Source organism: Astatotilapia calliptera, chromosome 13, assembly GCF_900246225.1.
Source record: "Astatotilapia calliptera chromosome 13, fAstCal1.2, whole genome shotgun sequence".
Classification (NCBI taxonomy): domain Eukaryota; kingdom Metazoa; phylum Chordata; class Actinopteri; order Cichliformes; family Cichlidae; genus Astatotilapia; species Astatotilapia calliptera.
This window is the reverse complement of record NC_039314.1, coordinates 7,866,402-7,894,090: the sequence shown is the minus strand read 5'-3', so window position 1 is coordinate 7,894,090 and position 27,689 is coordinate 7,866,402. Positions and strand designations below refer to the sequence as shown.

At 43.1% G+C, this 27,689-nt stretch overlaps 1 long non-coding RNA gene across 1 annotated transcript; it reads right to left on the bottom strand.

Annotated features, from left to right (window-relative positions):
* Window positions 1-23,152: 23,152 nt before the first annotated feature.
* On the bottom strand, window positions 23,153-26,590 carry LOC113034577 (uncharacterized). Its single transcript, XR_003274197.1, has 4 exons — window positions 26,557-26,590; window positions 26,308-26,395; window positions 24,556-24,706; window positions 23,153-24,439 (listed from the first exon to the last, which is right to left on the bottom strand). It is a non-coding gene; the product is annotated as an uncharacterized LOC113034577 (long non-coding RNA).
* Between the last annotated feature and the right edge of the window lie 1,099 nt (window positions 26,591-27,689).

Sequence of the window (27,689 nt, the reverse complement as noted above, 5' to 3'; positions counted from 1 at the left end):
CCCAGAAAGAGCTGAGGAGAGTCCCAGATGAGGGGTGAGCCGAAGGGATGTTCGACTAATGCCACTCTCCAGTGACATGTGGCGAGTGCTACACTGTGGGCTCTTGCTGAATGAAGCTAGGACAGCCACTGATGTTTCTTCATTAGTGACAGTTTTCTTGCGTCCACATTTTGGCAAATCCAACACTGAACCAGTTTCACGAAACTTAGGAAGCAGTTTGCTAACTGTAGCATGGGAGATGGGTGGTCTCGTAGGGTGTCTTGCATTGAAATCTGCTGCAATGACCCGGTTACTGCGTTCACCAGATATCAAAACAATTTTGATCCGCTCCTCACGTGTTAACCTCTTCGACATGTCAATGGCTGTGAACAAAGAGAAACTTGTAAATAACTCACGAAAGAATAAAGATATGTTAAAACCAAGCACACCATTGTTTTTCTTGTGACATTACCAATAAGTTTGATGTGTCACATGGCCCTCTTCCTATTGAAAAAACAAAAGTTGTATCCAAGATGGCCGACTTCTAAATGGCCACCATGGTCACCACCCATCTTGAGGAGTTTGCCCCCTCACATATACTAATGTGCCACAAACAGGACTTTAATATCACCAACCATTCCCATGTTATTACAGTGTATCCATATAAATGGCCCACCCTGTAGATTAACGCTCACAGTACTAGTATAAATGTTAACTGGTCATATCTAAAGAGCAATTTGATCTTCAAGATCTTCAAATTAAAAGTAGCTTATAGAGCGTACAAAGTATGTGGCTGGTCTTTATCCAGACATGACAACGCTGAACGACCACCTCAGTCACTGTGTTCAAGACGGTGGCTTCCAGTGCCTGCTCCTATGAATTTTAAATTGAGTAATTTTAAATTTATGAAAGTGCATCAATCTGTTGGACGATGCAATTACACAATGTATATTTAAGAGTGCAATATTCTTTTTTCTTTTAAATAACCTCAAAAACTACTAAGTGTAACTTAAAATAGTATCTAGTTAAAATATCTGTGTCAGCATATGAAAGCAAAGTTATAACTTTAATTAGCAGCTGCTTAGCAACTATATTATGTCAGAGAATGTCATAAACCAGAGCCAGTGGGAATGCTTTTGTCATCACTACTCTTACCTGGTTTTACAGATTTGCCACATACTGCACCTTGTAAGATAATGGTGATGTAATCTGTGATCCGATTACTGTACATGCTCATGTTAGTTTCAGATATGTACCATAAAAGAAATCAACCCACTTGGAGCAACATTTCAATAAATTATTCAACTGCACATGCTATGTAGCAAGCTTTTTCCATCATTTTTTTCTTTTATCATCATTTTACCTGAGGCCTAGTTCAATTTTCAGGCACGCTGTCTGGTCTCTGAGGGGCTCTTCTGCCTCAAGGCTTTGCACACATCCCCTGTTAATTTCCTGTGTTAATCAAGGTGAAAAAAATCAACCGGCTACCAGACGGATAGATCCCAGCTAAACACCTCTTTTTGTTTCTTTCCCTTTTCTCCCCATAGTCACTGTCCTCTTCCTCTTCCTCCCTTTTTCTCATGTCAGTCCCTCCTTCATGTGAGAGACTTTTCCTTCTGATCTCATGGCTGCAGTTCTAGGCCCTGGGCACACTTGGCCACAGCGGTCTCTTGGGTCCCCTGTACTGTCAAACTCTCACTGAGCCTTTCTGCTTCTTATCCTCCTTCAACCCACCGCCGTTCAACAATGCTCATTTGAAGGAAGTTCATTCATTATGTAATGCTGTCTTAAATTATTTATCCTCCGCCGAGCTTCCATTAACATGCAGCGAGCTCATCCGTTTCCACTGTGTTCAACAGTGGTGATTTGTGTGGTTGCCACCTTAAATGCTAATAGTTGTCACGCAGTTTGTCATACAGCTCCCTGCAGACCAAATACAAGACTTACAATTCACACCATGTGTAAAATCGTTTTGAAGCTTTCCCCTTTCCTGTGTGTGAGTGTTTCAAGAGGTTTACTATGTGTGAGAGTCAAATAAATGCCAGCTTTTGCATCATAATCATTAACCCTTGTGTATTAATCACTTGTGCATTTAAAAAGCCTCTGTAGCCTCTTACGCTGGACACCCAGTTCTGTTATCTGCCCAAGTCCGCGGGTTTAAGCACTCTTCTGTGCAAGCCAATACTCTGTTTATAGGATGTGACCTTAAGTTTCTCTTTAGACTGCTGTCTGCTCATAATTTTTTGTGTCAGAGCAATTTGAGCCAAGTGATGTGGTTAAGTGTTGGATTCCCGCCAAGAAGTGGTCCTCTATTGATTTGAGTCTTTTATTGTACCATCAGTAGCCATTAGTTGGGGTTTTTTAACTGTGTTTTTATTATATTTCTTCATGAAATGGTTTCATCTAAAGATGCTGTGGAACTAGAACTAGAAATAACTCAGTTTTGTTGAAAGTTGGATTAAATGTTATTGTTTTTTGGTTGTTGTTTTGTTTTCAATAAGCTATCCTGTCAGCTGTACACACTTGGATCCTTTTCTTTTTTGTTAGTCCAAAGGCGCTGTGTGACCGAATTCAATGTGAGCACTGTTTAGTTTGCACATACAAATCGAGCGCTGTTATCCAGTGAGAAAGTTTACAAGGGTTGGAGTTACGTTTTGCTATTTTCTTTGTCGTAAAATCAATATAAAAATTGTCCCAAAAAGAAGTTAAAATTTGGCTTGAAGGAATGTGAGACTGTTTGATGTTGGGTTAAAGAAACAATAAAGAGAGAAAAGTGTTTTTCAGGTTTTTGTCTGATTTTCAGCTGAGTTTGATATTTTTTAGCGTCTCTGTCGTCTGTTGTCTTTTGTGTAAGGTTCCTTCTCGTGCTTTGTTGCACCGTTTTCACCAAGTAAACTGTTTTTTTATCATCTGGCCTCTGTTTTCTTTTTTTCATCGTTCAAATATTCCTTTTAGTCGTGTCTTGCTGCAATTCCTTGCGTCTTCTCACTTGAGACATTTGGTCTTGACAAAGAAATGCACATTTTCTCATGTTTAAACGTTACCGCAGCAAATAAATATGCTGCTTTGAGCTGCCTATCAGGTCTTTGAAGAAGCCTATCTCAATGTCATTTCACTATAGAGGCATGAAGAAGCTGAATCCAACAGAGTTCAATGACATTAATAAAGATCTTATATAAAGAAAATTCTCAGCAAGCACATTAATGACTTAAGGTATTCCTATTATATATTGAGAACCTACCATATTTACTAACAAATAATTAGTGTTTTGTGGTCATGATAATAATTTCTAATGATCTAATCCCTGAGAAAATCAGACTACATGTTTTGTAAGGTTTGCATTTTGTATGCTTTTTTATGCTTTCTACAGAACTTCTTTACCCCAACACTAAAAAATATGTCTCCAATGTGACTTGTGCCTTTGTAAAGTCAGTAAGAGAAAAGTTTAGGATTAAAGCCTTCTGTGTAAAAGGGGTCAGGTGAAGAGTACAGCACCTGGGCCAGAATGAAAGCTAGAATGTCATGGGAGATTAAGCCCTTTTCTGTCAAGGTCTCTAGCCCAGAATACCACAGAGTGGGCCTGTCATGGAGTTACACAGTGTAGGCAGGAGGTGCTTTCGAATGCATATCTAGGGACCTCTATAGGTCAACACTTTGAGATTCAAGTTTCTCACTTTTAGTGAGGATCCAAAGGACCTTGAAGTGCTAAAAGCAAACACAGGCGTTTGGCTCTATGGCCTTGGGCAGGAGAAGCATGAGAATAACATATAGAGTCTGACAGCAGCCTGAAACTGTCTGATGGCGTGGGACATCCTGTACAGCACAAGAGCGCCCCTGGGGCCAAAACTAACAGTTTGACATGTTGCTCCAGCAGGAATTGATGTGCCCTGGAATGTGTGAAAACCCTTCCTGAACTGTCTGTTCTGGTGACCATAAGCAGGAGTGAGTCCTGGTCTGATGATGTTTGAGGGGAGTCTAAATCTTGGTCTACTTAAAAAGTTATCGCCAGATAAACTGCAGTACCACTTTTATTGTCAGTGAATCTATCCTGGCAAACCAGGAGGTCGTAAGCAGAGCAAACAATTTCTTACATTTTCTGTCTCTCTCACACACACAGTTTAAGTGCAATAATATCATATAACAATAACATTCATTTATAGATTTCCTTAGTTTTGGTTCACTGATTGGCCTGCTGAAAATTACAACTTTCTGTTGGAGGTCACTAGTCATGGTTGCCTGGCACTTCCAAGGGGGTACTTTTGTTTTATTGTTACAAAGACATTATTAGTAGCATTACTGGTTTCAGCAAAAGTCCAGCGCCTCCTAGTGGCTGCTGGAAAAATGGCATGAAGGGTTGGGTTGAGATGGATTGTCACTAAAATTTTCGATTTTTGTCATTTAAGGTTCTTGTTCACTCCCACTTTCCCAGTGTTTACCTTTCAAACGTGAGTACAATTCTCAAGGACCTTAATGGTGGTTCTCGTTTTTTACTCATTAAGATAAAGGTAAGAGTACAGTGTGTTCCCTAGCCTTATCCAATGTTGGGATTATTACTGAAATAATAGCTAATTACCAGAGGTGTGGACTCGAGTCACATGACTTGGACTCGAGTCAGACTCGAGTCATTAATTTTATGACTTTAGACTTGACTTGAAAAAATGTTCTAAGACTTGTGACTTGACTTGGACTTTTACACCAATGACCTGGGACTTGAATTGGACTTGAACCGGTTTACTTGAAAAGACTTGATATTTTACCCCAAATATAAAATTTAACATGCATATTATATGGAGATTGAAAATGTGACGTCATTCACGGGTAGAACCGCAAAGGATTCTGGGAACTCGTGGCAAGCGGTACTAGCGCGCGCAGGCTTTCAATTGAAATCAGTCACACAGCGATAAAAAGAAACACAAAAATGTCAAGAAGCTGTTGTATTATTAACTGCAATAGCCGGTCGCATGACAGCCACGGGAAGCCGACGGGTAAAGAGATCGGTTGTTATCGGATTACGTCGTTGAAGAGAAATTGTTCAGCCATGTTTCCGAAGTAACAAAGAGGCGACTGGATTGCAGCCATTCAAAGATCAAATATAACGTCCTAGAACACTCCAGCTCACAGGTTAGTCTGCTCCAAGCATTTACACAAAGGTCAGTCTGCTGTTGTAGTTAATGCGTCATTTTTCTTAACATAATTGGTGATATAGGTTACAAGCAAGTCTGGCGCTGAACAGAAATTGTCGCGCTATGCTCCTTTATTTATTGTGCATAAATAGTAAATTGTCCTGACACAATATTGCGTTTCGCTTCTGTTATTATGGTACACTGACAAAAACACATACTTTTATTCACAGGATAAAACAGGTTTTTTGTATCACTAATTGCCCAGTGCGATTACAGCATACAATATTATTGTCACTGCTACATTTCTGTGATGCTACCAGAAATTATTTCCACTACTAATTAATTACCGTTGAGCTCAAAGGTCCTATTAATAAACGGTTAACGAATGTGTATTTATGACGACGATTTGTGAGACTGGTAAACTTATGATACGTACGATGGTCTTTCGTTCTACACGGTGCATTTCAAGGTCCTGCACCCATCCGTCGGTAAACTGTACCTGGGCTTGTTGCAGTGACCGGAAGTTACTAAACTTCATGAGTGTATGCACTCACTCCAAGAACCGTATAATTATAAATATGCATATAAATATGCTAAGATGAGATAGCTGACTTCATCTAACTAGCAAATGTTGTCCAGGCTACGTTGGTGATACAGTTTTTTTTAATGTGTATGATATTTTTGTCATGCGATTTTAAAGCTGGTCCTACAACCGCATCCAAGAATAACATGCAGCGTATCTCAGAACTGTCGGTGAAAATTATTCTTGGAGCTAGGTTTAATTGAGCTGCATTTTAAAGAGGTGCAATTTCACAATTTGTGTATATTTTCTAAGTTCACTATTTTGTATGTGTTGAGAAAAACACAGATTTTAAAATTACATGGTCTAATATTTACATTTAGCATATAACTGCAACATTATTTTTTCGTTTGTTTTTTTTAAAGACTCGAAAGGACTTGAAATTCAAAGTTTCAGACTTGTGACTTGACTCGGACTTTTACACCAGTGACTTGAGACTCGACTCTGACTTGCCTGACATTACTTGAGACTTGACTTGAGACTTGAGGATAAAGACTTGAGACTTACTTGAGACTTGCAAAACAATGACTTGGTCCCACCTCTGCTAATTACTCATTACATTTTATAAAAGTAATGCTCTATGTAATTTAATCCTTCCAAAAAGTAATTCAATACACTGTTTGTTATATTAGTTTTCTGTTACACCACAATACAGCCTGTTCCAAGCCCTCACACAAATCTCTATCCCAATGCAGACATATACAAGATCTTTTAGTGTTTAAATTTTAAAGTTGAAAACTCACAAATTATTAACAGTGGAAATCATAGCTCCAATCCAACGAATGCTTTCTCCCCCTTTTTTTTTACCTGCTGAAAATGAGCCTTTGGTTTGGGGCTCAGCAGCAGCTTTCCCGTCCTGCTTTGTCTGCGGTTCTTTGCTACTAGCTTTGTGTTAGGATGCTGTCTCTGCAGATGCTCGCAAAGATTCAATTTCCTGTTACTGGAGAGGTGTTTCTAGCCTGGGCAAGATCTGTGCGTCACCTTTAGCTCTTCGTCCTTTTGTGCAATAAAAATGAATGTAAAGTCCATATCTACAGTCTTTAAAAGTTGTAAGGTTTCTGCTCCTTCCACGCAACGAGAAGCCCGCTGAATGTAGCACAAGTGAGCAGGGTAAAACATTAGATGGGTGATTAACCATAACTTACAATAATCTCAATTAACTGTAATGTGATAACTGAATTTTAGCATGGTAACGCTTTCCATTTTTACTTAACCCAAAAGTACCTTTACTGTGGAGTTTTTGGACTTGATTATCCTTTGAACTCAAGATTAATATCATATGTCAGATCATAAATAAAGTATTTTTGTCTTTTTCTATCAATTAACATTTTACTCAGGAAATGAACCTCTCACTGAAGCATTACAGAATTATTAAAAACCATTATAAAATATGTATCTATATAGATTTTAAGTTACTGACTGACAAAGATTACATTTTTTAAAATGCCCAAGTTCCTTCAATGATTCAAAAAAGAAGGAAGTCAGAGATTGTCAAGAGGAATCAGCCGAGGGACATGAAGTCATTACTATTTTTCTGTAACTGGCAGTTCTGCATAGAATAAAAATAATGTAATATTTCAGAACCTTGTGGTGATTTCTATCAAAATATCAAAATACCTACCAAATTAGGTATCACAGAGCGTAGACAGGCCCCACTCCTACTGGATTCATCCATCAGTCAGTCCATTGTAGTGAGTTACTATGAAGACGTGCATGCGGGAAAGTGGCCAAAAGAATCCTTTCTTGCACATAAAATAGATGTCCTTAAAGGTCCCTGCAACATCTGAGAAAGACTTCTAAAAGCGCTGACCCCCGCAGTCATCGCAGGCACTTAAGAGCCGAGGTCACCTCTCTATATCAGAACAAAGTTGTCTGGCAGGCAGTGCCAAAAGTGAAATGGATTCCGAGTCCGTTTAATACCCAGCTTTGACTCCGCTTTGTCTATGATCTCTTCTGAGTGCCTTGAAGCCATGGGCCATCATCGCAGGGTGAATGCAAACTTTCAGATGACAGGGATGGATTTGGTATATCAGCAGAAAGCACTGAACGTTAAATTTGAAGACCTGTCTCATCTATCAATTCAAGATCGACATACGTGAGTTAACGATAGCACATCCCTCTTTTCCTCCTTTATGAAATACACCTCCGTTTTTCTTTTCTTTTTGTGATGTGTATGAGATATATCTGGAGGTGACTTTTTGGTGCAGAGAATAGTAGGGGGGATTCTTTTTTTCTTCTTTTGAGAAAATCAGGCAGCAGTTAAGAAACTCTATCCTTTTGATATGAGCCCAGGATAGACAGCTCTGAAGTAAAAGTAAGCTGCAAAGTATGGTAAAACTCCCAAGTAGTCGCAGAGTGCCAGGGAAAGAGAAGAGTTTGTTGAGGTCATTGTTAAACCCTGTAGTATAAGCTTCTCAACAATAGATTAAGTGGAGGAAGGGGGAAAAAACGCTTTACAGGCACAACACTTGGAAAACTGCACACACGGGGGAGAACTCTTGTTGTGCTTTAAAGTGCTAAAGATTTCACTGATCCCCATTTTCCGGGCAGACGTGTTCAAAAACAAAAAAGAAAGAAGCAACTCTAGGCTGTTATTATGTCTTTCACAGATGGTGCCTATTGTTCGCTCCGCTCTTGCTAACAATGCGGCTATACAGATTATTCCAAACAGCATCACCAAATCACAAACTGTTTCCACCTCACCTTCTCTGTTTGCGCTCTCTCCACCTCCTGCCTCGCTCTCCTCATCACTGTAAACATGGCTTATTAAGAGTAGAGAGACGTTACATTTGAATAATTAACGCAAAACCCGTCTCCTTGCGTATTGTGTGTTTTGAAGGGTGTCTGTTTTGAAGTCTTAATCTACTGAGCCACATTGTTGCAGAGTGAGCCGCCTGTATGTTGGCAGTGACTCGGTGTCAGTCAGTCAGTGTGAATTCTGCTGACTTTGTTCTCCTGGCGAGCATCAGAACAAGCAGGGGAGCGAGAAGATAGAGACCGCAGAACTTTGCACAAGCAGCCAGCCATACAAAATGGGGAAAGCAGTCTGCAGGACCTTGAGGGAAAGCCCTGATAAGAATTGTGTCTTATCATAAACCCCACAACTGAATTATTCATGTGCTGCAATTATATTCAATCTCTTATTTGATTTGCAGGAGAATGTGGGCGTGAAAGCATTTCTTTGAAGTTTGGAAATGTTGGCCGTTGGCTTGGGAAACAAGTTAACAAAAAAAAACATTTTTGCATTAGCGGTGGATGCTGCTGCAGCCTGCTTTGATTACAAATGACAGCTGCCACTGATTGTCTCATATTCATTCAGGACGCGCTGTTTTTCTAAAACCAGCAGACAAAATGACAGATAGTGACAGATGGTTCAGGAGTTAAGTGATTTATTTTGTTGTATTATAAAAACACCAGCAAAACATGGCATCAGTGATGTTATCAGCTGTTGTGTGCATGTATTCATGAAGCTCAGTCTACATAGCTTTTAATGTAGTGTGCCGTTAAATGTATGACAGGTGTCTGTATACACATACACCCAGAAAAAAGCCACATGGGAGAAAAAAAGTCACATTTTATGACAAGTTCCCAAACTTTATTGCATTCACATAAGATAAATCCATTTGAGTGCATGTGATTATTTCATTCCTACATTTCACTCAATTGTGAGCAACATATATAGTTGGTAAAAAGTACGTCTTTCAGTGCTAATTTTCACATATGCATCAGGATATGATAAAAAATAATAATTTGGTTGCTATTAGGACTAAAAATCAAATGAATACAACCGCAGATGGACAACTACACATGATGGTTTTATTATTTATTTAAGAAAAACTAAGTAAAAATCCAGAGGCAGTCTATATTTCCATCCAATGATTCAGTAGTTTGTAGAACCACCTTCGGCAGCAATAACATGAAGTAATGGTGACTTCATCAGTCTCTCAGATCAACGTGGATTACATTTGGCCCACTCTTGAGGTTTGCAGGTGTTCATTTATGCACAGCTCTCTTAAGGTCCCATCACAGTATCTCAGTGAGATTAAGGTCTGGAATTTAATTGGGCCAGTCTAACGCCTTGGTTCTTTTCTTTTTCAGCCGTTATGTTATGCTGCTGTGCTTGGGATCATTGTTCTATGATTAATGACTGCAAGGTATCCAGGTCCTTTGGCTGTGAAACAAGCCCAAATTATCACCCCTCCACCACTGTGCTGACAGCTGATATGAATTATTTGTGCTGATATGTGGTGTTTTATTTTGTTTATTGCAACCAAACATCTCCACCTTGTTCTTATGTGTCAAGCGGATATTATTTGCAAACCTAAGTTGAGACAAGAGGCTATGTCCTCAGAACCTTCTAACCAAGTCTTACTTTTTCAGCATTTTTCTAATTGTACTGTCACAGGATCTAATATTTAACATGCTAAATAAGGCCTATAGAGTTTGAGATGGATCTCCCTGGGTTTTTGCAGCATTGTTTTAGCATTGCACAGTCTGACCTTGGAGGGAATTTGCTGGGATGTCCACTTCTGGGAAGAATGGCAGCTGTCTTGAATGTTTTCCACTTGTGAATAATCTTTCTCACTGAAGAATTATGGACTTCAAATTGTTTGGAAATGGCCTTATAACCCTTCCCAGGTTGATGGGCAGCACCGGTTGCTTCTCTCTGATTTCATGGCAGATGTCCTGTCTATTAGGCTTTGAGCTTCCACACACCAGAACGCTGCAGACCAGCAAACTGCCAAAACTTCTGCTTTTATAGAGGTGCTCACACTCACACTGATAATCAGGGATTTAATTAGGAGCGCCTGGCTGTTACTTACCCTATTAATAGCTGTGAAAGCAGTAAGGGTGCACATAGTTTTTAATTAAACAGATATTTACACAGTGTAGAGTGCCATGTTTTGTTGTTATTAGGTTGAATTCACTTCATTTTAAGACTTGCTGAGAACCAAATGATTTTTTATGTATTTGATTTTATTAACATATGATATTCATATAAATATTTACATATTTATTAATTCCTCATACATTAAAACTTAAATAAGAAATGAATTAAAGTGTACTTTTCTTTAAAGTGAAGAAGACTGATGGATGGATGAATATATATGGAGCTCAGCAGCAGCCATGAAGGGATTAAAAAACCCTGAAGATCACAGTTTACTACAGCATACAAAAATACAATTCATACATGTTATTCGTTTTACTATGACTAATTCATTCCCATTTTCAATTAACTTGCTTGCATGATGAATGCAGATGAGTGCACATACAGCTGATTCACCCTCACAGCCTGTTCCAAAATACAGTGGAGCCTGTCACGGTCGGATGGTCTTCCCGGACGACCTGCTTGTTTGTTTGTGTGTGTGTGTGTATGCCCTCCTCTCTTTCTCTCTCCCTCCCTACTCTGCGGGTCTGGCTGCCGAGGAACGGCGTCTCCGAGAGAGTGAGAAAGGCCGATCTCTGACCCGGAAGTGTAATCTTCGGCTCCAGCTGCCGCTAATCTTTCCTCACTAGACGGAGGTATTTAATCAGAATCAGAATCAGAATACTTTATTGATCCCTGGGGGAAATTATTTTTTGTTACAGTGCTCCATTTTAAACCAACATTAAGACAAGACAGACAATACGCTAACTAAGAATAGTACAATATATACATATATATACATACATACATACATACATAAGTCACTTATAAATAAATAGTTGGAAAAGAAACATGTGTAGCTGTAGCAGCAAACAGTGTGTTAAGTGGATGCGTTGTACAGGGAGATGGCCACAGGCAGGAATGATTTCCTGTGTCGTTCAGTGGTGCTTTTCGGTAATCTCAGTCTCTCACTGAACGAGCTCCTGTGACTGACCAACATGTCATGGAGTGGGTGGGAGGTGTTATCCAACATTGTCTTTATCTTGGACAGCATCCGCCTCTCCGACACCACCTTGAGGGAGTCCAGCTCCATCCCCACAACATTGCTGGCCTTACGGATCAGTTTATTAAGTCTATTAAGTCTATTTAACGATGTGTCCAGACGGCAGTCGACGCTGGATTGTACTCGGAGCTCGGTAGCTAAGTGTGCGCGTGATCTTGTCACCCGCGTGGCCAGGCAAGCCTTCTCATCCATTGTTGTGTTTGCTCGACTTTCAGATTGGAGAAGTACGGGACGGAGGAGTGGAGTAAAGGATTCACTGGTGTTTTCGGGAGGAGGAGCTCACACGGAAGGAGCGCACACAGACCTCACGGGAAAACTCACCTTCACCACTTCTGGGAACTGAAAAAGAAAGGACAATTATTGGATATATTGATGTTTAAGGACTATCTTTCACGCACTTTAAATAAACGCACTGTCTGCTTCAACCCAGAGCTCCGCGCTTGAGTCCATACCTTCCATCAGCCGTGACAGAACAATCCAGCCAGCAATGGACTCAGCGGACTCTACCCCCCTCCAGCGCGAAATCGCGCTTCAGGCTGAACGATTGGAGCGACACGAGACAATACTGCAGCATGTCGCCAAAGAGAAGTCCGCATTACTACAGGTGGTATCGGAGCTAAAAGGTATGCTACTCGCTACACCCAGGGCACCCGTTCAGCCACAAGGGGGCCCTGCGCAACCACAACCACCTATAGCCTTGCTTGACGAAGCGGCGGCGTCTCCCCTTCCGCCGTCTCCACCCCCGCCACGACGTGAACACGCGTTGCCGGTGCCTGAGAAATTCGGCGGGGACCTGGATAAATGTCGGGGGGTTTTGATTCAATGCTCCTTGATGTTTAGGCAGCAGACTCAAGCGTATGCTTCTGACATTACCAAAATCACCTTTATGGTCGAGCTACTGACGGGAAGGGCTCTGCAGTGGGCTCAAGCGGTGCTGAGCGCTCAGCCCTCTATCTCATACAGTAACTTCTTAAGCAAGTTTCGATGTGTATTTGATAATGGGTCTAACCCAGACAGTGCTGCTCATCGTTTGTTTGCATTGAAACAGGGTCGGCGGACCGTGGCTGACTTCTCCGTGGATTTTTGGATCCTGTCCGAAGAAGCCGGCTGGGAGGAGAAGGCACTCCGAGGGGCCTTCTTGAACGGCTTGAATGAGAACATCAAACGTGAGTTGGCATCCAAAGAGCTACCTAAATCATTGAGTGCCTTGGTGAATTTGTGTATCAGTCTGGATGACCATATGCGAGAGTTTGGGAGGCGATCTGGAGATGGGCGGAGGTCAGCAGGGGGCGTGGGAATTCCCTCGCTGGAATGGAGGGAGGAGGAATCCGACTCTCCAGCTGATGAGGAGCAACCCATGCAATTGGGGCGGACTAGATTCAACCGGAGAAGAAGACGACTGGTGGGTGAGTGCTTTGAGTGCGGGAAGAGGGGGCATTTCGCGGATGCCTGCCCCTCTCGGTCAAAAGAGTCTGCCCGTCAGTAAAGGTGGGGATACTGACGGGTGCACCTACAAGTTCGGTTCTCCACCTTAGCTGTCCCGCGAAATTACAGTTTCTTTCCTGCATTCACCCATGTAACGTTCTGATCGACTCTGGGGCCGAGCAGAGTTTTGTGGATGAGGCTCTGGCCTTCAAGATAGGTTTGCCAGTCGTCCCTCTCCCTGAAACGCTCGAGGTTTCGGCGCTTAATGGCAGCACACTAGCTTCTGTCTCTCACCGCACCCAAGAAATTACTCTCACCCTGTCCGGCAATCATACAGAGAGGATTCGCCTGTTTCTCCTCAAGGCGCCCCACACCCCCTTAGTTTTGTGTTTTCCCTGGCTTCAGCAGCATAACCCACATATAGACTGGGCTAGGGGGTGTATTACTGGGTGGAGCACGTATTGCCACGAGCAGTGTTTACGCTCTGCAGTGCCTGTCTGCGTGACTACTGATCCGGCCGGGCTGCCCACTCCACCCGATTTGTCTTCTGTACCGGCGGATTACCACGACCTGAGTCAGGTGTTTAGCAAGGACAGAGCCCAATCGCTGCCGCCCCATCGCCCGTATGACTGCGGAATAGACCTGCTCCCTGGTGCTCCCTTGCCCTCAAGCCGTCTCTATAACATCGCTAAGCCCGAGCGTGAGTCTATGGAGCGCTACATAACTGACTCCTTGGCTGTGGGCATCATTCGCCCATCCACTTCTCCACTGGGCGCTGGGTTTTTCTTTGTTGAAAAGAAGGACAAGACCCTACGCCCTTGCATAGATTTCCGGGGCCTGAATAAGATCACGGTCAAGAACAAATACCCTCTTCCTCTTCTGGTGTCAGCTTTTGAGCTCCTCCAGGGGGCCACCGTTTTCACCAAACTCGACCTCCGCAATGCCTATCATCTGGTTCGTATCCGTGAGGGGGACGAGTGGAAGACTGCTTTCAAAACCCACCTGGGCCACTTTGAGTATCTGGTGATGCCTTTTGGGCTTACAAACGCTCCCGCTGTGTTCCAGGCGTTGGTGAATGATGTTTTGCGAGATTTTCTTAACCGCTTTGTGTTTGTCTATCTTGATGACATCTTGATTTTCTCCAGGACCCAAACAGAGCATGTCAAGCACGTCAGGCTGGTGTTGCGGCGTCTGCTGGAGAATCGCCTGTTTTGCAAAGCTGAGAAGTGTGAGTTCCACGTTTCCTCTGTCTCTTTTCTGGGCTTTATCGTTGAACAGGGCCGATTGCGAGCGGATCCCGCGAAGATCAAGGCCGTTCTGGAGTGGCCGGTGCCCACGACCCGGAAGAAGTTGCAGAGTTTTCTTGGTTTCGCCAACTTTTACCGGCGCTTCATCCGGGACTTCAGTAAGGTAGCCTTGCCTCTCACTCAACTCACCTCACCCAAACAGTTTTTTCTGTGGTCTCCAGCAGCTCAGCAGGCCTTCGACCGTCTCAAACGCCTGTTCGCGTCGGCTCCAATTCTCGCCCAAGCTGATCTCGCCTTACCGTTCGTGGTGGAAGTGGATGCTTCGGATTCAGGGGTTGGGGCCATCCTCTCACAGCGCTTCGACGGTAAACTGCACCCCTGTGCCTTTTTCTCCCGTCGTCTCACCCAGGCGGAAAGGAACTACGACGTGGGCGACCGGGAGCTGTTGGCCATCAAGCTGGCGCTGGAGGAGTGGCGGCATTGGCTGGAAGGGAGCGAGCATCCAGTAGTGGTTTGGACCGACCACAAGAATCTCGTCTACCTCCAAGCGGCAAAGCGTCTGAACGCCCGACAGGCCAGGTGGGCGTTGTTTTTCACTCGGTTCACCCTGACCATTACCTACAGACCCGGGTCCAAGAACACGAAACCGGACGCCTTGTCACGCCAGTTCGCACCTGACGTCGACCCGGGGGAGAAAGAGAGGCCCATCCTGCCCGCCTCCTGCTTTGTGGGGGTTCTTACCTGGGAGATCGAAAGGGTGATCCGGGACGCCCAGCGACAGGAACCCGACCCCGGGACTGGTCCGGACGGCAGACTGTATGTTCCCTCGGCGGCCAGGTGTAAAGTTATCCAGTGGGGCCACGCCGCGAGGTTCGCCTGCCATCCGGGTAAGAACCGCACTGTCACTTTTTTGCAACGGTTGTTCTGGTGGCCATCTCTTTCTCAGGACGTCCGCGACTATGTGGCGGCATGCCCGGTGTGTGCTCGAAATAAGTCATCGATCTCTCCTCCATCAGGACTCCTCGGACCGCTGCCCGTCCCCGGCCGGCCATGGTCGCACATCGCTCTGGACTTCATCACCTGCCTTCCTCCATCCTCTGGTAACACCGTAATACTCACAATCATTGACCGCTTCACTAAGGCTGCCCATTTTGTTGCCCTTGCCAAACTCCCCACCGCACTGGAAACCGCCCAGCTCCTAACCCAGCACGTTTTTTGCCTTCACAGCATTCCGCAGGACATTGTCTCAGACCGTGGGCCCCAGTTCACCGCTCGGGTGTGGAAGCAGTTTTGTGCAGAGCTGGGGGCTCAGGTCAGTCTGTCTTCTGGTTTTCATCCGCAGACTACTGGTCAGGCAGAGCGAGCTAACCAGGAGCTGGAGGCCTTGCTGCGCTGTGTCGTCTCCTCCAGCCAGTCCTCCTGGAGTGACCAGTTGGCATGGGCTGAATATGCTCATAACACCAGCACGTCGGCTGCTACGGGGTTCTCACCTTTCGAAGCTTCCCTGGGGTATCAGCCCCCGCTTCTCTCCATCTCCGAGGGCGAGGTGGCTGTGCCTTCCGTCCAACAACACATGAGGCGCTGTCGACGGATCTGGAGGGCGACCAAGGCAGCTCTTCTGCGGACGTGCGGCCGTAATAAGGAGCTCGCTGACCGTCGTCGCGTTCCTGCACCGGCCTATCGGGTGGGCCAGAAGGTATGGCTTTCCTCTAGGAATATTCCTCTGCGGACCGAGTCCAAGAAGCTGAGTCCCCGGTTTCTGGGACCGTTTTCGGTGCAAGCTGTCCTGAACCCAGTTGCGGTCCGGCTGGCCCTCCCGGGCAACATGAAGGTGCATAATGTGTTTCATGTTTCTCAACTTAGGCCGGTCCGGACCAGCCCGTTGTGCCCGCCTCCTGAGCCCCCGCCGCCCGCCCGGATGGTCGCTGGCGCCCCGGCTTATGACATTACTCGCATTATGGATGCCAGGCGGCGCGGTAGGGGTTTTCAGTTTCTGGTGGATTGGGCTGGGTACGGTCCGGAAGAGCGTTCTTGGGTGCCGCGGTCTGCGATCCTCGACCATGGTATGGTGAGGGAATTCCGCCGCCGGCACCCGGATAAGTTTCGTGGGTCGCCCGGGGGCTCCCGTTAGAGGGGGGGTACTGTCGGATGGTCTTCCCGGACGACCTGCTTGTTTGTTTGTGTGTGTGTGTGTATGCCCTCCTCTCTTTCTCTCTCCCTCCCTACTCTGCGGGTCTGGCTGCCGAGGAACGGCGTCTCCGAGAGAGTGAGAAAGGCCGATCTCTGACCCGGAAGTGTAATCTTCGGCTCCAGCTGCCGCTAATCTTTCCTCACTAGACGGAGGTATTTAACGATGTGTCCAGACGGCAGTCGACGCTGGATTGTACTCGGAGCTCGGTAGCTAAGTGTGCGCGTGATCTTGTCACCCGCGTGGCCAGGCAAGCCTTCTCATCCATTGTTGTGTTTGCTCGACTTTCAGATTGGAGAAGTACGGGACGGAGGAGTGGAGTAAAGGATTCACTGGTGTTTTCGGGAGGAGGAGCTCACACGGAAGGAGCGCACACAGACCTCACGGGAAAACTCACCTTCACCACTTCTGGGAACTGAAAAAGAAAGGACAATTATTGGATATATTGATGTTTAAGGACTATCTTTCATGCACTTTAAATAAACGCACTGTCTGCTTCAACCCAGAGCTCCGCGCTTGAGTCCATACCTTCCATCAGCCGTGACAGGAGCCAGGGGAAAGGGCTCTTTTAAATATTTAGAGTATACTATTTTTGTCATACATCTCTACTTTTTGCAGATCTTGGGGGGAAAAAGTCAGAAATAAAGTGCTCTACATTAAATAAAGTCTCTCCCCTTCCATTATCCAAGCCCTTCTGACATTGAAAGAGCAACAAAGCATCTGCTTTTCATTTGTATTCCTAATCTTATGATCCATATTCTTACTTGGGGCTTCATTTATAAATTAAGAGGCACCAGAAAACAGAGATGATGTTGTTATGGCAGGTCAGAAACGACAACAAGTCACAGGAATGCACTGAAAAATAAAATCTGCAGTGCCTGAAGAACAGGTGGAAAAAACAGACAAAAAAAACTGTCATCAAAAGCAAAATATTATTTATTTACATTTAGTAATCAGAGCATTCACAAATATCTCTCGAAGTCAGCGGGGGGGAGGCGTGAAGAAACAATTGTTTAGAACTTGTGGCAAGCCTCGACGGTGACAAAGCGAGAGAGCTGCTGTAGCTGTTTCTACAATCTGTATGATCCCAGTCGGCGCCTACCTCACAGACAAACACTGTGTTTCCTGTGGCTTCTTCACAACTGAGGACTCTCCATACCTTTTGATGTGATGCAGCAGGTGTTGAAAACGTGGAGTTTACTGCATTAGCAGTAACACAGCTTTGAGCGTGTGTAAAGAGGCTGCACTTTAACTCTTCCACCCGCAGTGATGACACTCGACAGTGATGACGCGACATTTTGACCACCATTAGAATAGTTTCGGGGTATTTCCGAGGGTAGCTACATAGGCAGAGACCGCCCTTACTGGCTTCAAGGGTTTCTCCAAGTAAGCTTTCAAGGGGCAAACAGTTAAAAAGAGATGCAGATCAATGACGCAATATCACACTGGACTGCAATTCATGCAAATTCATTGTGTGAATCTATAGCAGAAAATGCACTGATCGTCATTTTATCCCACTGATCTGATTAAAGTAAAAAAGTCCGACTTTGCTGCTTTCATTTATGAGATCAAGCTTGTTTATTCACACAGAGCTTGATGACGCTTTGAGATAAAGAAGATCAGTTACACTAGTTTATTCTGGATTTTAGCTTGTTGATTATGAGTATCATAATCTTACGTGTTAGGAAGGATTATGTATTAGACGCCCCTGAGCAGAAACCTGCCCAACGGTGCTCTGTAGTTCACGTATCAATTTGCTGTTTGCACTGATTTTTTTGTATCAATGTAAACAGCAATTTCTACTTATTAATATTCAGCTGGTATTATCTTATAAACAGAGCAGCAAAAGCCCTGATATCATTAAACTATCACATAGTACAAATACACACAGTAGGTCAGGCATTTTTTCTCATCTCATCTCAGAGGCTTCCTTTATGATGTTAAATGCATTTAATATTAAAGTGAGCTCAAGAAAACTCCTTTGATATTAGAATACTCTTACTGTCCAGCTTTAAATTTAATGTATTAATTTTGTTAAGGGTGCACAGCACAGCTATATTTTTGAGAGCGTACGTAGCCAGATTAACCTTCTTAGCTTGAGTGGGTTTTTTTTTTTTTTAATGACCCGTAAAAAGTGCATCAAAAGGTGCAAGGTCGTCACACTGAATGCTCCATATTGTGCACATTTTCAGCAAAAGCAAACAAGGACATTCCAGTTTCTCTAACCCCCTCATCGCTTCCCTTTCCAAAGTGGAATAGGTGTTATGCTATGTAATAGTGTAGCAGCCATTACGCTGAGAGCTGGTATAGTCTGAGCCGTCATCTGTCCTCATGACACTCAGGTTATGAGCGTGTGCAGAGTCTGATTGCGCTCCTTAATATGCAGCTCCAGTGCACTGAATTCCTAGGAATGAGAAAACAAATGGAAAACCAAAACACCTGCCTCGCTGGGACAAGAAAAGATATGCACTGCAAATGCGAGATAAGATCACACATAGACAGCTGGAAGCCAAATACATAATATCCATAGGACTGTAAGGATCACATGTGCAGATTCAGCCTGCTAAAGCTGCGGAGGCAAAGCAGATTTACTTTGTTTCTGAGCAGCAAGTTTATATCTTTGGCCTGAAGGGTGGAACTAAGACTCCCTCTGCGAGGGCCGGTCACAGCAGCACAGTATGGCATCATAGAGTGGAATGAGAAATAGCTGGAGAATTCAATGCATCTGCTGCGTGGTGATTTCAAATCGATTACTGAGTTCTGTAGGGGGAGTTATCCAATTGCTGAAAAGTCCCCAAACAACCCACTCCAGTCACATCTAATAACAGGCCATTTGTATTGATCCTGTATATGGAGGTTTTGTCACCGCCTTTGAAAATCCGAACTTATCTGACTCCATGTGGACAACGATAAAATGAAAAAGATTTTTTTTTTAAAGTTTGGAGAAACAGGAGCTATAACATAGCATGTGGCAAAACTTACACACTCTGTTATACATGCTAGGCCCTTTAAGGGGAAAATATGCACACGAGGCCGTGGTTCGAGCTCTGCAAACAGGGACAAGCTTTGCTAAGCTTGTTACTATGCCTGTGTGAGGGACATGCACAAAGACTGACACACACACAGAGACGGTAAAAGGCTGTGTGCTCCGAAAGTCACTGTGCTGCATGGTCTGTTTATCTTTTACCAAGATGTTTCTCTTTGCTGAAACATTTTGGATTTTCAGCAGCCCCACTGCCACTCAATTTGGACTCTCAGAAATGTCAGCACTGAGAATTCTGCCAGTGTTGCACACGTTTGCTTCACCTGCACCGTGAGGTCTTTCATTTCTGTTGGGATTACACTTTGAAAGTAAAGATGGGCTAAATTGTTGTAATCGTGGGCCAACGGTAGTTTGAGGTATGCCCTTTTGAATTTACAATAATCATAAAAAAGCATTTAAAAGCATTTCTCATGGTGTTTGTTTGCCTTTTCAGCATATATGAGCAAGCAAATACTCGATCCTCTTTAAAAACCAAGCCATAGGATAAAGTTAATTTTCTAAATGACACATTAGACTGACACTGTGTAGTCATTTTCATAAATAAGTAAACAAATGAGCGAATCATTCAAACAGACAAAGCAACTGCATTAGATTAATCACAACGTCAAGCCATAAATTTGAGTCAGAAGTTGCAGATTCTGTGCCAGCAATTAGGCAGTGACAGATGAACCCTGTTTTAATTAAAGCGTTCACGTGTCCGCTCCTTTCCTTTCAGTGGAGGCGTGCGGTGTTATATTGCCAAGATTTCAAGAGCTCTCTAAAGTATGGCTGTACGGCTGACAGAAAAATCTTGCATTAGATTCCAAATGACTACAGATTGTTCAGCCCCAGCAAATTCAGCCCAAGAGCAAAATGTTTGATGTGAGAAGAAACCCACACGTTCAATCCTGGATCTGCAGGTAACTCTTACTCCTGTTTCTGTCAGAGTCTATATGTCTACGATCAGAACGAGAGAGCACAGGTTTGAGGCCTCCAAAGAAGGTGGCACGTGAAAACTGAACATTAGAGCGAAATGAAAATTTGCCAAATACGTATAAGCAGCCCAAAATGTTTGAATAATGTCCTCAGATGGACAAATCAAATATAGAGTTGTTCGACTACATGAATGGTGCACAGGCAGGACAAGAAAATCCTCAAATACCATTCAGCCGATGAAAATTTGTATGAAGGAGAGGTTAAAAATTCCAGCAACTAATGTTGGAGACTGTTGAACAGTTGTGCAAAAGAATACGATCATTTTTCTCTGCAAAACATCTTTTGATCATATTGATCTTATATACAGTATATATAAATTGCCCAAAAGGCCTGAAAAGTAAATGATTGCCTTTACAGAAAAGTAAAAACCTTTTTCACAGGCTAAGTGATACTTCATGTGTAAAATCTTCAGACTGACCTTTTTAGCACAAACCTAATTAGGTATAAACTGAAATAACTGGGGATTTAAAACAAGGCTTTATAGTCAATGGGAGGTCTACACAAAGGGACCTCAGAAATTTCAAAATTACAGACTAATTGCCACATGGTGAACTGAGCCTCAGGCAGCCCTGAGGATCATGGGCCGCAGGGTAGCTCCCCAATTTGCCTCCTCAGTAACCCAGTCCCGACTGTAGAGTCAGTCACTTTGTTTTTATTGGATCCGTACTTCTGATTTGTGGACAAATACTCTTGACAAGTATACTCACCAGCCACTTTAGTAGGTACACCTGTTCAGCTGTTACTTAAGGCAAATACATAATCAGCCAATAAGGGGGCAGCAACTCAGTGCATTTAGGCATGTGGTCAAGAAAACCTGCTGAAGTTACAGTTCACAGGAGCTCACCACTATTGGACTATAGAAGATTGGAAAAAACATTACATGATCTGATGAGTCTTGATATGAGAATTTGGCATAAACAACATGAAAGCATGGATCAGTCCTGTCTTATATCAATGGTTTTCTCTGGTTGTGTTGTACTGATGTGGGTTTGTTTTTTTTTTCCATGGGACGCTTTTGTCTCCTTAGTACCAACTGAGCATCTTTTAAACACCACAGCCTGAATATTGTTGCTGACCATGTACATCCCTTTATAACCATGACATACCCATCTTCTGATAGTTGCTTCGTGCAGGATAATGTGCCATGTCGCAAAGGAGCTGTTTATGTCCGACAAAATTTTCACGGATCGGCCTTTAAGGTGTCGTGGATAAATACAACAAAATAAAACCAGTAATGGTACCAAAAAAAACCAGGAGATTTATTCATAACACACAGGAAAAGACCCAGGGAAACTGAGTTAAATATAAAAACGATTAAAAAATAATAATAATGGATACTTTATTGATCCCCATGGGGAAATTACTTGTTTTTCTCTGCATTTGACCCATTCACTCAGTGAAGCAGTGGGCAGCCCACTAAGCAGGCGCCCGGGGAGCAGTGTGTAGGGACGGTACCTTGCTCAGGGGTACCTCAGGGTAGCCGTTAAGTGGATTCGAACCACCGACCTTCCGATCATGGGGTGACCACTTTACCTACTGAGCTATCCCTGCCCAATATAACGATAAAACCCCTGAAAACCATACATTTCACATCGGAGTCTCTACTGTCGCGGCCCGGTACCAAACGACTCACGGACTGGTACCAGTCCATGGCCCGGGGGTTGGGGACCACTGCTCTACAACAAATCTCAATCCAATAGAGGACCTTTAGGTTGTGGTGGATCCAGAGACTCCCATCATGGATGCCTATGATGGCAAATTTACAGTAACAATGTGAAGCTATCAGTGTCTCCAGCACCTTGTTTATGCCATGAAGAATGAATGCAGTTCTGAAGGCATAAGGGAAGTCCAACCCCATACTAGCAAGGTGAAGCTAATGAAGTTGGTGGTGAGTCACAGCATTGGTGAAGCACTGGTAGAAGACATCACTATTTATGACCATCTTGAGAAAAAGTCTTTCTGCATTTCTAAGTTGAAGCTCACATAACCTCACAAAAAACTTTTCAACCTTTAAGAAACTGCTCTAATTACAAACCTTCATATAAAATAAATGCAAATGCAGTCTCAGTGACAGACATTTGGCCTCAAGTTCACACAAAGGAGTTCAATCAGCCAGTGGCTGCTCCGCAGGTCTGAGGCTTTCTCTTCAATAATAGATGATAGAAAGGTTCTGCTGGAGTGCTGGGAAGTGGGCTGGCAGATGGGGGTGTGCAGTATGGGGCTCAATAGGGGATGGTGTGTTGGTTTGTTAGATCCTATGGAAAGGTGCTGTGTATTTGATCTCATTCTCACACACACACACACACACACACACACACACACACACACACACACACACACACACGCAGAGAGGGGCAACAGTACAACACTAGTTCTTTGTTGCTGTCTTTTGTTTGTTTTTGGGGTTTTTTTGCTTTCTTAAATTATGTAATTTGAGGTCTTCCAACATTTTTACTGGATAAAAATGTATTTGTGATCTGCTCTGAAACTGTTTGAACAGCAGACATGCAATAATAAAACACTAGTATAGCGTGTGGGGTCCGTGTATTTCACACAGCTCTCTATAAACTGTTGTTACTTCTGCTACACTTCACTTTAATTCCTATAATCTGGTGCTTTCATTCACAGGGTTCTTTTGTTTTGCCATATTTGGCTCGAACAAAAGAACAGAAAAGTTTTTATCTTCAGCACCTCTTACGTCTTAGTTTTCAACTTTCTGTATTGACAAAAATGACACAGCAAATTGTTCTAAATAGAAGTGATGCATGCAGGGACAAATCATTGGCTTTTATTTATTTATTTCTTCTTTTCCATCTATTCATTTACGGAGTGAAATATCTGAACAACTTAGAGATTGAATGAATACCCAGGCAATTCTGCACTGGCATTTCACTTTGTGTGGTTCATGGTCCTTGGAGAACGAATCACACAGGTTTTTGGTGATGCTCGGACTTTTCATAGTCAAAAGAGATTCTCAGTACACCGGATCATTATCAAAGCGTTGTCGTGTCTGAGCAAAAGGCAGCCTGTGGGGCTGAATTGAAGGCAGCACAAAAGTGCCAAACAGCAGCATTTCCTTCACAGGCCATTGGAGGATAGTTTTTAAAGCAGCTAAATCACCACAGACGTCCATCCTGAAACTTTACAGCAGAAATAAACGTGTTCACAGCCTGGTAGAAAAAAGTAAACCCCACCAGCAGGCGGCACAGGCACCCAGGTTTGTGAACACAATAACACAAGAAGGCAACGTAGAAGGCAACGTAGAAGGCCATAGATGTATCTACTAAAAATCTCAGAAAAGTTTAAATACCAGTGAAAAGGTCGAGTTTTCTAAAAATCTTCTTGAATAAGATAACTCGAGAAGATATAACCTAGGATTTTCAAATCGGTGCTATAAGCGTATCTATTAACAATCTTGGATTATTTAGAATCTTAGTGGTATCGACCTCTGAAGGAGATCAAAGGTCAAGTTTTCTTTAAATCTTGTGACTGTGATATTTCAAGAAAATTCACACCTTAAGTGTGTCTACTAGAAGGATGAGGGGTAGTACTGGCGGCCATTAGAATATCCACTATGTGATTAAGAACTTTCAGCTTTAATTTATTTAATAATTTTAATTATTAATGCAACTTGCTAACCAAACTAGCATGCTAGCTCTACGCTCTTTCTCCAAATATTGTCGTGTCTGATTTGATTAATTTGATTGATTTCAAATAAACCACTGGTGCAAACTAGCCCAAATTATTTATTGGCCAACTGATATTATCTGTATAGATATTAGCTATTTAGCTATCTTTGGTATCTTCATTTATAATGGCCAATGAATGAAAATGAAAACAGTCAAAGCAAACAGGTGAGAAACACAGCCATGAATGTTGATTTGCATTGTTTCTCCAACAGAGGGAACTCTGCAGCTTCCTTGCTGGCACCACACAACAGCTAGCTGATCTGAGTAGAATCAAGCAGAGGAAAAGCAAGTAAAGACACAACTATGCATAACAAATGTTTGGGATATGTGCTTATATATGGGAATGTTGTGCTTTAAAAACACCAAATATCATTACCATATTAGTCTCAAAAATCCCTTATCATCCAGGCTCTAGTGCAGATCAAAAGGTCACAAAGTAATGGCTGCAGTCACAGTGGTTGCGTCTATCTTTTATGTGCCTTAGTACAGCCTCACAGGGCTGCTAGCATGGCTGCAGACACTTAGTTCTGTTGAAATCATAGAATAAATGTCAGCAGAAATCTTGGAGATATCAAAGAATTAATATCTGCTATACATAGGACTGCCTTTTTCAGAAAGCTCCATATTTTTGGACTTCCGCTTTGGGATGATTACCCAACTAGAAATATCAGGCTCTCTACTTATTTGACATGACCCCATTTACATTTGTGCATTATGCGACAGCTCCCAGGATATACAGAAGTCTAATCCCAGTTTATTCCCTTGTTGTTCCCCTGGTGGCTTGGATAATTCTCAGAGCAAGGACGAAAAAGAAGACGACACCAGCTCTGAGAATTATCCAAGTCGTCAGCTCTGATGAAGCCTGTATTGATTAAATAATTGGGGGATTTAAGGTGTTAATGGTTGCACGCATTTGTCAGATATTTGCTTTCTTATGTGACAGCGTGGTTAAATGGCATTTTGGGCGAATACCAGCTAAATGTACCAAACTGAATAAAGCCTTTAGTTTGTTTTTGCAGCTTTGTTGCTTTATCTGACATTTGACTCACTACCCATTATATTATTTGATAGGTGCATCTGTCAAACCATTCAGAATCTCCCACTTAGGAGATAAAGCCAAACAACCATTAACCATTTCTTATCCTCAAAGTATGGCCAGATAAATTCCCCATCTTCCCATCAGCTTTAGAACTGCAGTATGAAAGTTAATAACCGGAAAGTCATTGCTGGAATTCAGTGATATGTTTATGGTGATAAGGAGTTATGAAGATTGGTGTGAGAGGGTAAATGAGGTGACGGGAACTAAGCTGCTTTGTGACTACGCATTGGGCTGAGGAAGAAGCTGAGTCACTGAGGTGACAGTGTGTGGAAGAGATAATGAAAACTTCCGTAATATCTAAGAGGGAGAGAGAAGGACAATAAATCTGTAAGCTGTGACCCAAGATGTGATAACCCATTACCCACATAAAGATAACATCTGGTCCCCACACTCCTCCCTGGCATGAGATAACAGACCATTTTACATTTGAGTTTATTCTTTTCTAATCCCTCAGCATCGCCAGTAAAAGCCATCCTAGTAATCATCTGCACAGCCACACATAAACAAACTCCTAATCCTCTCCAACCCAGAACTTCTGAAAATTAATAAGGCTTGTTTAATGTGAGCGTTCAGGTCATTTTCGGTCATCTCAAACGGCTGGCGAACCGAGACGCTACTTCAAACCGGAGCTGACGTATCTCAAAGCAAATCTGGAAACCAAAACCTCACCTCCTCGTTGTTACTTTGACACCCTTTCCTCTGTATGTTTTGGTTAAAAAAAGTATAACTCTGGCTTAAAAAATACATTCTGATGAGTCCATTCAACATTTTGTGAGAATCTGAAATAGCTTTCTTTCTTTCGCAGCTCCCAACTCTGTACTTGCTTGCCTTATTTATACACTGCCTTCAGCAAGAACCTGAAGTTGAAGTCATTTTAAGCAGCAGTGTAGGTGCACACAGTAAAAACTCTGTCACAAGAAAAACATTCTTGAAGGTGAACTTTGCGAAAGTTTTGTTCCGTATTGTGAGCTTTTTATTTGTCAGAGCTAACCAAGTCAGCACAAAATAAATCAAGACGAGAACGGTTACCCTTGATGGGAGAAGAATCTAGCCTCCAGCTGGAAAGGCAGCAACCTTGCAGCTCCATTGTACCATGTGATGAATTTCGTGGGTGTCTCTATGAACAAATACACAACCTGTCATGATTAGGCTGTGTGCAGGCAGGATGAGGACCCAAACGCAAACTCAACTCAAAATACAGCTTTATTGCTGACAGAAGTTAAGGCGATACAAAATAATATGAAACAAAACTGGGAAGTCATAAAGGAACTGACTCACGAGGAACCACACGGAGGGGCGCACAGTCGTGAGGGAGAACACGACACTGAACTGAGGGAGTCGCGGACATAAATACACAGAGGGTTAACGAAGGAAGTGGGAGCACACGGGGAACACAGCTGACACAGATAATCGTAATGAGACAGGGCAGGAGTGAAGACAACATGACGCATACTGACGAGAGACTGTCAAAGTAAAACAGGAAGTACACAGAGGTTCAGACAGGAGGAGAGAGAGCACGGGGAGAACACAGACATAACGGGCTGGGGAAAACATGGAATAAAACACAAGGAGGGGAAACGAGGGCTCACAGATACATAGAGGGGCACACAGGGGGTAATCAAATAAGGAACATCTTAACAGAACAACCTACCAAGGCATAAATAAGGAAAAAATACAAAACACACGAAAACTAAGAATACTGGGTCAACCAGGACCATGACACAACCCACTCAAAATTGTACTGCTGAGGAGTTTTCAGTTCAGTTATGTGCAGGATTAACAGAATATGATTAAATAATAAATGCCTGGGACTCGTGCTTGACATACCCTGCTGCTTCAGATATTCTGTTTTCATATCTAGGTCAAACATCCCACTGAGAAGCTACCTAAGCTGTGGTTTCTGACAGATAGGGTTCTTTGATTTGTTTGGTCTGTTTGGTTCCTCCCTTTTCAGGTTTTTGCACTGTTCAACTTCCTGTCACAATATGTGCCAGTGCATGTGACTTCCAGATTAAACAACATACACAAAGAAAACCAGACTTTTTCTTATCAATTCCACAATAGCAACATATGCTGTCTTAAAATCGTATTCATGTTGTAGAAAAATAGAAAAAAATTCCACTTAATGTGATGCATGAAGTGCAGGGTTGCTTTAAAATTCTACTCAAGCCTGGGCAAAAATTAGCTTTGGGCACCATATATGTATTGACCACCTATACTCTCTTAGCATTATGTCTGTATTGTATTTCACCGGGGTTGAGTCGATGCTTCAAAATACCAAGGACCTGTCATTACTGTGAGGGTTGCCAGGGGAGTCGACCACTCCAGGAAGTCTTTGTGCACAGCCAAGAAATAGTTCCAGAACAAGAAACACTCAATAAAACTTTGTGTGGATTGAACCAACAGCAATA